At 42.8% G+C, this 12497-nt stretch overlaps 1 protein-coding gene across 7 annotated transcripts in view; it reads left to right on the top strand.

Moving 5' to 3' along the window:
- The window catches only part of FRMD4A (FERM domain containing 4A), a 616236-nt gene that overhangs the window by 376848 nt on the left and 226891 nt on the right, over nucleotides 1–12497 (top strand). The window lies entirely within an intron of this gene.

Here is a 12497-nt window from a genome sequence, read left to right as displayed (position 1 = left end):
AGGGGCTAGCATGGGGGTTATTTAGGCTAGAAATATCGCTTGACCTTCATTCATTCAACAAAAATGTACTGAGCCTAGTATGTAGCAGGCACTGTTCCAGGCTCTGGGACACAATAGAGAACAGAACAGATGAAAAACCATGTCACCTAATATGGGGAAACAGATAATGGGCAAATACAGAAAACATAGATCATGTTAGGAAGTGATAAGCACAAAGGAGAAAAAACCAGTGATTGGGAAGAGAGCCTGTAGTGGGCAATTTCATATAAGAGATCTCTTTTTTCGGGGGGCAGCCCAGGTGGTTCAGCAGTTTAGCGTTGCCTCCAGCCCAGGGCCTGATCCTGGAGACCTGGGATTGAGTCCCACGTCAGGCTTCCTGCACGGAGCCTGCTTCTCCCTCTGCCTGTGTCTCTGCCTCTCTCTCTCTCTGTCTCTCATGAATAAATAAGTAAATAAAATCTTTTTTTAAAAAAGAGAGAGAGATGTCTTTTTTAAGAGTTTATCAATTGAATCCCCCATCCCCACCCGAGGAAGTCTGTTGACTAAAGTAATAGTAACCATTTTTTGCATTGCTGTAGAGTTCACTATGGACTCCCACAGGTGGACCTCACTTGATCCTCTTTGCAGCCCTGTGAGGTCTCCAGAGTCCCCATTTTATTGATGCTAAAACTGAAGGATTATGCAACTTAGCCATCTGCCCAAGGAGTGGCGCTGTCTGGCACTGGCCATGAAGTCCTGTCCCCACTGCCCGGTGATGTGGAGAGAGTGTCTACCTGCATTACTCCTGCCAGTGGGGGAATAGGGAAAACTTGCCATGGTGCCTTGTACTTTGCTCAGAGTTGCTGTTTCATGGAGTTTGGCATTTATGGTTTTTGGGTTTGGTGTCTGGAATGAAAGTGCAGTATGTGTTTATTATTAAATGAAATCTGTAAAGACTATTGCTATACGAGAGAAAAGAAGTGGGTAAAACTGAGGGATCTCCCAAGAATCTGTGCATAAACCCCGCTCCACCACCCCATACTTATTCATCTGGAATGAGGCATTAGCCAGGAGCCGCTGTCCCTGCCACATTTGGTGCTACATAAATGTTTGTCTTCTGGGCCATCACCTGACTTGTTAGTCATCAAACTAAAGCCAGTTCCTGGTGATGAGAGTCTGTGTCAGGAAGTACGAGTCATCCCTGCTACCCTGAAAACTTTTTTAGTTTCATTCATAAATTAAGTTTTGAGAGCCAAAACTTCAGTAAACCCACAGAGACCCATTTTTTTTTTCCTACTTAGAATTATCCAAGTATAAAACCTCAAAGCAAATCTGTCAAGTGGAAAGCTTTCATGTTAAATGTGTTCAGCCACTGTTTATGCAAAAAGTCATAAGATCATGGCCTGGTTTTGTTTTGTTTTTTGAAAATGAGTGGAATATTTTTCTTCATTCCCCTAAAAATAAGCAAATGGACAAAAAAGAAATAATCACCAAATAGTTGCTGAAAATCTGGTATAGTTTTAGAACGGTGCTAACTCAAAACTAGAGAAAAATGTGGATCTGGGAAGCAGGAAGCAGATTGAGGCTCAGATTCTAGCTCTGACCTTGTGGAGGAAGTGAGCAAGTTACATAGCCTCCGAGCTTCAGACTCCTCTTCTATAAAAAGGGCATAACACCTGCTCTGAAATGTCATTATTGGGAGCAAACGAACTATCAACCGTTCTGTGTCTGGCACGTAGTAGATGGTCAACAAATGACACTACTGCGGGGCTGGTGAGTGCCCTCTGCACACCCGCTGCCCCTTCCCTCCGGGGCATAAAGGCCTTGACTTGAGCAGTGATGCACAAGTTCCAGAGGTGTGTAGGCAAGGGCTGGACCCCAGGAGCAGAAGTGGAGCTGAAGGAGCAGGGAGGCCTAGGCTGCGCGAAGGCAGCCTCGGGAAGTGAGTACGGCCCCGGGAGCGGAGGCAGCAGTCTACAGGGGTGAGCAAGCATATGGGAGTAGGCGATTCAGATGGCAGAGCTGGGACGGGCCTCCCGAAATAGCCCACGGGAGCAGGAGGACGGGATACAACTTCCCAAGGACTCCAGGGCTCACGGATGGATGGGTCAAGCCGGGCCAGGCAGCCAGAGAGGGTGCCAGCACGCTTCTATTTTGGAGACATTTGCATTTCTAATTCACCTGCAGCCAGCACCATTCCAGATAACGTTTACTTCTTCAAGCCCATGCCTCGGTGGTGCTTGAATTTGGACAAAGCTGTGTTTGTTCTCCGAGTACAAATCGCCAGGGCTGGGAACCCCCAGTGCCTCAGCCAAGCAGCCAGCTGGAGCTCTCGCTTAGTGGGGTTTGCTCCCAGACTTGGAGAGCCAGAGGGACGTCAGGCGTCCAACAACTCCCCTCCAGGGGCAGGGGTTCCAGCCACTCATGTTCACAGGTGGTGCCCACCCTCTGCAGGGACACTCCCTGTGGCAGGACACCTGCCCGCCGCCTCACAAGGAAGCCTTCCCCTGGATGAGCAGCTCCAAGTCCTCCCGAGGGTCACTGTAAAGCCTGCCCCCTCCCCACGTAGTGGTCCTGGTTTCAGGCACCAGCACTCAAGGCTCCTGACCCCCCTGAGGACAGCTCTCCAGGGAGCTGCCTCCCACCTCCCTCCCTTCCACTGGAGCTATTCCTTCCTCATCTCCTCAACCAGTAAAGTTGGCCTTGAGGGCTTCCCATCCTAATTGTTCATCCTAATTGTTGACATTGTTAAATTTGCAAGCATTCTTCTTAAAACGTAGCCCGTGAAACTGAACACAGCACTTCAGTTATGTTCTGAATACACTGGTCCTGTGAACACCCTTGTCAAGAACACGGATTTATTTTGTGTACTAAATCTGCCCTCGCGTTTGAGTCCCCCACATGACACTTGAGGCTTCCACTGAGTTTGTCATCAAAATTCAGCTGCATGTGCATAGAGACAGAGAATTTGGGGGGATTTATCGTGTTCACTCACTATATATACAGTATTAAAAATAGTATGTGACTTGTAGGATCTCAGTCAATGCCTGTTAGATGAATAAATGGGGATTGTGTACTTGAGAAGATTGTCTCCAGACTTTTTGTTTAGGATAATAGAATCCTTCAGTGCCAATGGCAGAGAAGACCAAAGATGTGTACCAGAGCCTGGGTACAGAGGCCCTAATGAAAGCTGGACACTAGTAATTCCTATGCCTTTTGATTCACCCATGAAATTGTGCAAGTCAGTGATATTTAGAATATTCATAGAATAATCCAACCATTACCATCGTCCACTTTAGAACATCTTTGTCATTCCCACAAAGAAACCGTGTACCCGTTAACTATCACCCTGCCCTGCAATCATCCCATCCCCTTAACCCTAGGCAACCAGTAATTTATTTTCTTTATAGGTAGGTTTGTCTATTTTGAACTTTTCATATAAATGGAATCATACTACGTCTTCTGTTGTTACCAATTTCTTTCATTTAGCATTATGTGTTCAAGATTCATCCATGTTGTATCATGCATGTATCAGTCCTTAATTCCATTTTTTGCTCTTTTGTCTTCCCTTTAATTTTTTATTGAAGTATGATTAACATACAATGTTGTATCAGTTTCTTTTTTTTATATCAGTTTCAATGTATGACATATTGATTCGACAGTTCTATATAGGACTCAGTGCTCACCATGACAAGTGTAGTCACCATCTGTCACCATACAATGTTATTACAATATTATTGATTCTATGCCCTATGCTGTACTTTTCATCCCCGTGACTTAGGTATTCTATAACTCAAAGTTTGTGCTCCTTAATCTCTTTACCTATTTCGCCCATCCCCCCACACCCACCTGCCCTCTGACAACCACCAGTTTGTATTTAAGAGTCTGCTCAGCTTTTGTGTGTATATATGTTTGTTTATTTGTTCATTTGTTTTTTTTAGATCCCATATATGAGTGGAATCATGGTGTTCATCTTTCCCTGTCTGACTTATTTCATTTAGCATAATACCCTCTAGGTCCATCCATGTTGTTCAAATGCCAAGATCTCATTCTTTTTTTATGCATGAGTAATATTCCATTGTATACACACCACATCTTCTTTATCCATTCATCTATGGATGGACACTTTAGTTTCTTCCATAGCTTGGCTATTGTAAATAATGCTGCAATAAACACAGGGGCATATATCTTTTTGAATTAGTATTTTCATTTTCTTTGGGTAAATAGTAATGGAATTACTGGATAGTATTGTGTTTTTGTTTTTAGGTTTTTGAGGAATCTGTTTTCCATAATGGCTGCACCAATTTACAACCGTGGATAACCCACACTTGTTGTTTCTTGTCTTTTTGATAGTAGCCATTCTGGCGGGTGTGAGGTGATATCTCATTGTGGTTTTGATTTCCATTTCCCTGATAATTTAGTGATGTTGGGGATTATTTCCTATGCCTGCTGGCCATCTGTATGTCCTCTTTGAAAAAAAAAATTTGTGTTCAGATCTTCTGCCCATCTTACAGTCAGATTGTTTGTTTTTGTGATGTTGAGTTGTATAACTTCTTTATGTATTTTGGATGTTAACCCCTTATCAGATAGATCATTTGAAAATATCTTCTCCCATTCAGTAGGCTGCCCTTTTGTTTTGTTGCTAGCTTTCTCTCATTGTGCAAGAACTTTATTTTGGTGTAGTCCCAGTGGTTTATTTTTGCTTTTGTTTCCCTTGTCTGAGGACCACATCTGTAAATGTGTTGCTAAGGCTGATGTCCAAGAGATGATTGTTTGTGTTTTCTTTTAGGAGTTTTATGGTCTCAGGTCTCACATTAGGAATTTAATCCACTTTGAGTTATTTTGTATATGGCATGAAAAGGTGGTCCAGTTTCATTCCTTTGCATGTACCTGTCCAGTCCTTAATTCCTTTGGCTGACCGACTAATATTCCAGTGTACAGATAGACCACACTTGTTCACCCGTTTATCAGATGAGGGACACTTAGGTTGTTTCCATTTTAGCCTATTGTGACTAACATTGCTATGAACATTCATGTACAAGTTTTTGTGTGATGTATATTTTCATTTCTCTTGGATGTACACCTAGGAGTGGGTCATATGGTCACTCTATATTTAACATTTTGAGGATACATCAAACTGTTTTCTGCAGCAGCTGCACTATTTTACATTCCCACCAGCAGTGCGTAAGGGTTCCAATTTCTCCCTGTTCTCAACAACACTGGTTATGGAAGGAGGCTTCTTTTTAGCCTCATCGCTTATCTTACATTTGCTTTAAATTTTGCATTCATTTCCATGATAGAAAGGGTTCGTTTCCAGAATTTAAATTACTTATCATCAGGAAAAATAAAGGAAAACCAAAAATGGGAAGTATTTCAATTGTGCCTCTTCATGTGGGAAAGCTGAGCCGTGTTAAAGGAAGAGCAAGGAAAACTAAACCAGTCAGTTTCATGTCCAGAGAGTGTCCCTTCTTTGCTTTGGTGCCTTAGCATTTTGAGGACCTGGACGCCCATACATATGTGAGTAGAAAGAGCAACATTTCTCAACCTGCTTTACATGCTATGGACGTATAATCCCTGAGGATTCCCTGGGATGCTACCAAAACATGGAGCATTTTGAGGCTTCTGCATATGGAGATGTCAAAAAATGCATCTTTTTGCACATGGGGAGCTGAGAGTGTCTCTGGTCCAGTAATCAGTCTCTTAAATTCCTGACTCTCAGGCTTTTGGTGAAGATGACTGAGTGTATTCTTTCTTTTACCCTCATCATAATGTTTTCATAGCATCAAGCTCTTAGTGTTACAAAGAGCTTATTGCTCCCCATCAACTCTTTGCATTCATTTGTAGAACTTCCTTTTTATAGAAGTGGCCTTACCATTCGCAGGAAAAAACATCCACAGCTTTGCTTAGTACTGATTATAGGCCAAGATTTCCTACTTTTTAGCTGAAAAGTAATAATAGTAAGGTGGTTTTCCTTCAAAATGTGTATAATGGCCTTTACAGTGTCCTTGCAATGGGTTGGTGCAATTTTTGTTTGTTTTCTTCCATGAGAGGTGCCATGGCTCAGGATTGTTTTCACATCCATAATAACAAAGCCATCTTTTAAATAAGCACCTAAAGACATCTGACACCTTTCAGATTAATGATTACTGTTAAATTATGAATTCACAAGCTGCAGTTCACTAGTGGATATTTTATATTTTCACTCAGGTTTTAACTATTGCTATAAAATTAAAATTACTGTATTTTCAAAGAGAAAGGGAGAGAGGAAGAAAGCAAGCAAATATGGGGAAATGGAGACTTTTATACTTGGCTGATGGAAATGAAAATTAGTTCAATCACTTTGAAGAGCAAATTGGCAATACTTGGTGAAGAAACACACCCTGCAAAAAGCAATTCCATTTCTGAGTGTTTATCCCAGAGAAATCCTCAGACACATGCTAAGGTGGCATCTATGATCTTTGCATGTTTTTATTCATTTATTCATTCATCCAGCAAGTATTTATCGGGCATACACTGTTTCCCACGTACATATTATAGATATAGCAGAGGACAGAGCAAACAGAAATTCTACCTTCAGGGAGCTTACGTTCCAGAGGAGGATGACATAAAATGAACAAACTAAGTAAGGAAAATATATGGCAGGTAAATTGGTAATAAATGTTACGGAGAAAAATAAAGAGACTAAGAAGTATTGGGAGGGTATTAAAAACTTTAGTAGGATAGACAAGGAGAGCCTCATTGATAACATGACAATCAGGGCTGCTTGATCTAGCAAAGAGAAATATAAGACACCATCTTAAACTTGAATTTCAGATAATCAGTGAGTTTTCTTTAAGAATAAGTTTGCCAAAAAAAAAAAAAAAAAGAATAAGTTTGCCCCCGGCACACCTGAGTGGTGCAATCAGATAAGCATCCGACTGTTGATTGGGTCCTGAAATCAAGCCCCACACTGGGCTCCGTGCTGGGTGTGGAACCTGCTTAAGATTCTGTCTCTGCCTCTCACTGCCTGTTCTCCCTCTCAAAAAACAAAAACAAACCAACGAAAATGAATAAGCAAGCCCCTTACAATATTTGGGGCTACACACATAGTTTTGTGTGTTGACCTGAAATTCAAATTTAACTGGACATGCTGTATTTTATCTGGCAATCCTAGTGATAGCTGAGTTACACCCTGCAGGAATGAAGAAGCAAATCAAGTGAACATCATAAGAATGCTGTCAAATGAGTGAGTAACTGGGAGGCGAAGACTTCAGGCCGAGGAAACAGTAGGAGCAAAGGTCTGGCCAACTGTAATAGTGAAAACTTAGAAATACCTTGCTCCTCGGTAAGAGAAAGATAAATAATTTGTGCACTATTTGTACAGTGGAGTCAAATGGATGGACTAAATTTAAATGTGTCAATATTGATAAATCTCAAAAACATGTTGAATGAAAAATAGTGAAAAGATAAATCTATTTGGTTGCATCTCTGTAAGGTTTAAAAACACACAAAACAGCAAATTGTAGTCATTGTTCATGACTACAATTCATGTGAATCAAAGGACAAAGCAATCATGAAAATGCTATACAGCAACTTCAGGAGAGCCTTCACCTCTGGGGAGTGAAAGAGAAAAATTTAGAGGTGAGAGGTATGGTTCTCTATCTCTCTGTCTCTCTCCCCCTCTCTCACAGTAAGATAGTCAATCTACATATAGAAAAATGTATATAGATCTTGAGGGCTTTATGTTGAGTGAGATAAGCCAGACAGAGAAAGACAGACACTGTAAGATGTCTCTTATATGTGGGATCCAAAGAAGACAAACTCATAAAAGCCAGAGTAGATAGATGCGTGGTTACCAGAGTCCGACAGGTGAGAGAATGGGAAAAATGTAGTTTAAAGGCACAAACTTGCAACTAGTAAGTAACTGAGTTCTGGAGATCTCATGCACAGCACAGTGATTACAATCCACAATATTGTATAATAAACTCTGAAGTTGCAAAGAAACTGGACCTTAATTCTTTTCACCACAGAAAAGAAATAACAATTATGTGACATGATAGAGGTTTTAGAGTGGCAATCAAACTGCAAAGTGTAAATGTAGCAAACCAGTCCATGGTACACCACAAACCTACATAATGTTCTACTTCGATTATATCTCAATTAAAAAAAATAGAGAGGCAGTACAAAGCCAATAAGGCCAAATGCTCCATCTTCATGGTAGTTATTTACTACTCTATGTTCTGCACTTTTCTGAATGCTTATGTGTTTTATTCAAAATACTTTTTGAGGAAGGACAGCAAAATTTAAAGAAAAAGAATTTTAGGTAACTTTGTAATATGAGGAACTCAGTACAGTAGGAAGTAACTGGTGAGTGTGTAAATATTTGATCTAGCAACAATCCTCTGCAGATATGGGTCAGTAGGTGGCAAATACTGGTGCGCAGCGCTCGTGACCTAGTGTGAGAAGCTGTCTGTTCTAATCCTGGATGTCCCGCAAATTCACGGGGAGCCCTGAGGCTGGTGAGGAACTCCTCAGCACCTGTTTCCTTATCCATCCAACAGAGGTGCTAACAGAAGCCTGTAGCCCTCAGCGCGTGACTGTGAATAATGAGCAGGACCACAGCTGGGCAGGCACTGTAAGGATCCTAGGATGGAGCAGTCAGAGCATTTTGTTTTGTTTAATCTGGAACCCCCCTTGGATTTCCCACTGAACCGGAGATCGAACAGATATGAAAATCAGGCTCATTTCCTACTTCCCTCTCCAGAGGGAAATTGAATTTAGACTCCTAAGAGATGGAACATGATCTTGGAGGCTCTGCGTCACTAACTTGCTGAGTGACCCAGGGTGACCAGGGTCTGCGTGGTCAGAAGGAAATGGAAGTTCACACGTGGGTGTGGGTATGCTGTATCCCACATCTGCAGATGAGATGGAGCCACCCTTTAGAGAGAAGTGCTGAGACCGATGGTCATTCCTAGGGGCATCCATTTAAAGCACACGGTATACCCTCAACAGGTGAATGAAGTGGTGGGCTCCATAAATGGACTTAAATCCATTGAGTTACACCCTAAAGTTAATCACAGATGAGCAGAGTGAACATTCTCTACGAGGAGAGGGCATGCGGTGTACTCAGAGGAAAGGAAGGGAATCCAGGACACAGTTATTTGGGGCAAGGATATTTCCTATGATTTATTTACAGGGTTTAGCTCACCTGGGATCTCATTAAAGCTCCCAACACTTAGGTATAGGGCTTCAACCAAGAATCAACATCTAATATACCGAGCAAAGGGGCATTATGCAGACACAAAAGCTGCCAGATTTCATGCTCTTAGATGACGCAGATAATGCAAGTAAGAATATTAATAGCATATGTTTTATTAAACACACGCTCCGTGCCCAAAGCTCCACATACATAATGCAGTACAATCCTCAGAGCAAACCTACTGAGTGGGAGCCTGAGAGAAGTTTAGAACTCGTTCGCCTAAGGCGACACAACTAGTAAGTTGTTGACTTGTGGTTGAAAACTAGGCAGTCCAGTGCCGTAGTCTGCACTCCAAACCACAAGAACGGTTGATTCTAGGCATCTTTGGGCAAGAAAGTGGATCCTAACCCTCGTTCCAGCCTTCTAGGTAGACAGATAAGGAATGCCCTGCCCCAAGACTCAGCTGACCTGTTCAAAGCCCTGGGCTAACCACAAGGATCATGGTAAAAATAGAATCCTTACATAACTGTTGTAATAGTATATACCCAGAATTATGTCAGATTAGCAAACTGGGGGTGCCTGGGTGGCTCAGTTGATTAAGCATCTGCCGTCAGCTCAGGTCATGGTCTCAGGGTCCTGGGATCAAGTCCCACATCAGGCTCCCTGCTCAGTGGGGAACCTGCTTCTCTTTCTCCATCTATGTACACACTCTGTCTCAAATAAATAAATAAATCCTAAGAAAAAAAAAAGATTAGCAAACTGGAGGCCAGCAGTGACCAAGTTATGCCCATCATTGGATGGAGACTACCTCCATGGGTCTGCAGAGCTCTGCTTGGGTGCTTGGGTGGTAATGATTTTAAAGGGCAGGTTCAGTGTCGGGCAGTGATCAGCAAAACTGTCACATAGCTGAATATTCTCTTTGGTGCTTCCTGTTTCCTTTTCCTTCCTCCAGCTCCCCCTCCACCCACCCACTCCACCAGAAACCAGTTCCAAGACGCTTCTTCCTAGGAGTCCTTCACTGACCGATTTCTGTTTTGGCTCCAAATTAAGCCTCAGTGGACAGAACACACTGGAGGCTTTGGAGACAGACACCCATTGAAATGTGCCCCTTTCTGGGTGTGGACTTTTGGCAAGTTACTCAATGTTTCTGAGCCTCAATTTCTGGTTCTACACAATGGGAATTAATAATACCCACTCTGTAGTGTTGCCTCGAGGATTGTAGAGGATGCACATGGTGTGCCCAGCACCACTCAGTAAATATGAGCAATGAGGACAGTGTTGATGATGAGTAGCTAGGCCCATTTTAGCTGTTAACTGTTTGCAAGGGAATTTCTTTGTAAGGGACACAGGGGGCCATTCTCTGAAGATTCTAAAGATGCTCTCTTCTCCCTCCACTGCATGGCCCCTCTTCTAACAGAACTCTAGACCAAAACTGGCCTCGGGCATCCTGGCCTCTACTTAGGATCAGCTGTTCAGACCATACTGTTTATTTGCTTCGTTTTGGATTTTTTCTTAAAGGTTTTATTTATTTATTCCTGAGAGACACAGAGAGAGGCAGAGAAGCAGACTCCCTGCAGGGAGCCTGACGTGGGACTCGATCCCAGGACTCTGGGATCACGACCTGAACCAAAGGCAGACACTCAACCATCTAGCCACCCAGATGCCCCTGTTTTGGATTTTTGAGGCACTAAAAGTAGAATAGGAGAAAAGACCCAGGGAGATCTTCTCAAGAACACACCCAAGAAGGTGAAAGAATATAAATAAAGGGAGTTCTTTAGGCTTCTGCAAGCCAATGCCAGAACAATTTAATCACTAGGTAGACACGAAAAGGAGAGATGGAAGGACAACCATGTTAAGATAGAAATTATCCCCGCTGGATTACTTACGTATTTTGATTAGGTCTCCACAAACACAGGAATCTTTAGAACATATTGCAGGCATTCCAAAAAAAGCTGGGCTTTGATGTTGGCATGTTAGCATCATGAGCGGCCCGAGCCCATTTACGAGAGACAGAGCCTACTTACAGTTTCAGATTGGCCATAATTTAGGCCGCCTTTATTAAGACAATTATATGGAATTGCTTATAAACACTGGTCAAATGCTGTTCTCAACCATCACAGGGTCTTCTCCTGTTTTTTTTATTAGCAAGATGGATTTAATTATAAAAATCTATTGAGTAATTATCACAACGCTCGGCCAAAAGAAAGTGATAAAGCAAAATTAAATACACCATGTACAGATTAATACATTTTGAGGACTTGGGATGCAATGCAGTTCTTAAAACAAACAAAGCATTGCCATGATTTCTACCTGTGAGGAATTGCCAGTGGAGTGACGAATGCAGGCATATGTGGAAACGCATATGATAAAGTGCTACACTCTACAGATATACATGGGCTCTCTGGGAGCGCTGGAGGGGGGCCTCCCGAGCGCTTCCCGGAAAGTGTGAAGAGCAAGGGGGGGTAGGTGAAGGGAGAAGAGGGAGGCCTCCTGAGCAGAAGTGCAGTGTGAGCAAGACAGGGGACCTGCATGTGCTTCTCACCTGCTGGGAGGTGGCAAGCAGGGAAGGGGCTGCACAGGCAGGAGAGAGTGGTAAGCAAAAGGAAGATAGGGATGTGCCCTCCCATGTCCCAGCCCCAGCCAGTGCCTACTGATGAATATATACCAAGGCAGGCACTTTACCCCTGGTGTTTTACCCCTGGTGCAAGAGCAGATGTTTTCAGAATGCAGCAACATGTTCCTATTTCATTTTTGATAGGGAGGTGACCAGATAGGAAGGGTGTCCATCAGAATTACATTCTTTTATTTTTAAAGATTTTATTTACTTATTGGAGAGAGTGCATGTGCATGTGCACACACTTGAGTACCTGAGTGGGGGGAGGGACAGAGGGAGAGGGAGAAGCAGACCCCCGCTGAGCAGGGAGCTGGATGGGAGACTTGATCCAAGGACCACGGGATATGACCTAAGCCGAAGGCGGATGCTTAACCAATTGAGCCATCCAGGTGCCCCTGGCAGAAATAGACTCTTTAAACCATAATTCTTGGGCAGCCTGGGTGGCTCAGCGGTTTAGCACCACCTTGGGCCCAGGGCCTAATCCTGGAGACCCAGGATCCAATCCCATGTCGGGTTCCCTGCGTGGAGCCTGCTTCTCCCTCTGTCTGTGTCTCTGCCTCTCTCTGTGTCTCTCATGAATAAATAAATAAATAAAATCTTTAAAAATAAATAAATAAATAATAAACCACAATTCTACATCTGCCAATGTTCATTCATTCATCGAGTCATCCCTTCAACGAATATTTATTGAACGTTTAATATGTGCTAGGGACTGTTTTAGCTGAG

The sequence above is a fragment of the Nyctereutes procyonoides genome, unplaced genomic scaffold, assembly GCF_905146905.1.
Source record: "Nyctereutes procyonoides isolate TBG_1078 unplaced genomic scaffold, NYPRO_anot_genome, whole genome shotgun sequence".
NCBI lineage: Eukaryota > Metazoa > Chordata > Mammalia > Carnivora > Canidae > Nyctereutes > Nyctereutes procyonoides.
The sequence above is the reverse complement of the archived record's forward strand: the minus strand, read 5'-3'. Positions and strand labels throughout refer to the sequence as shown.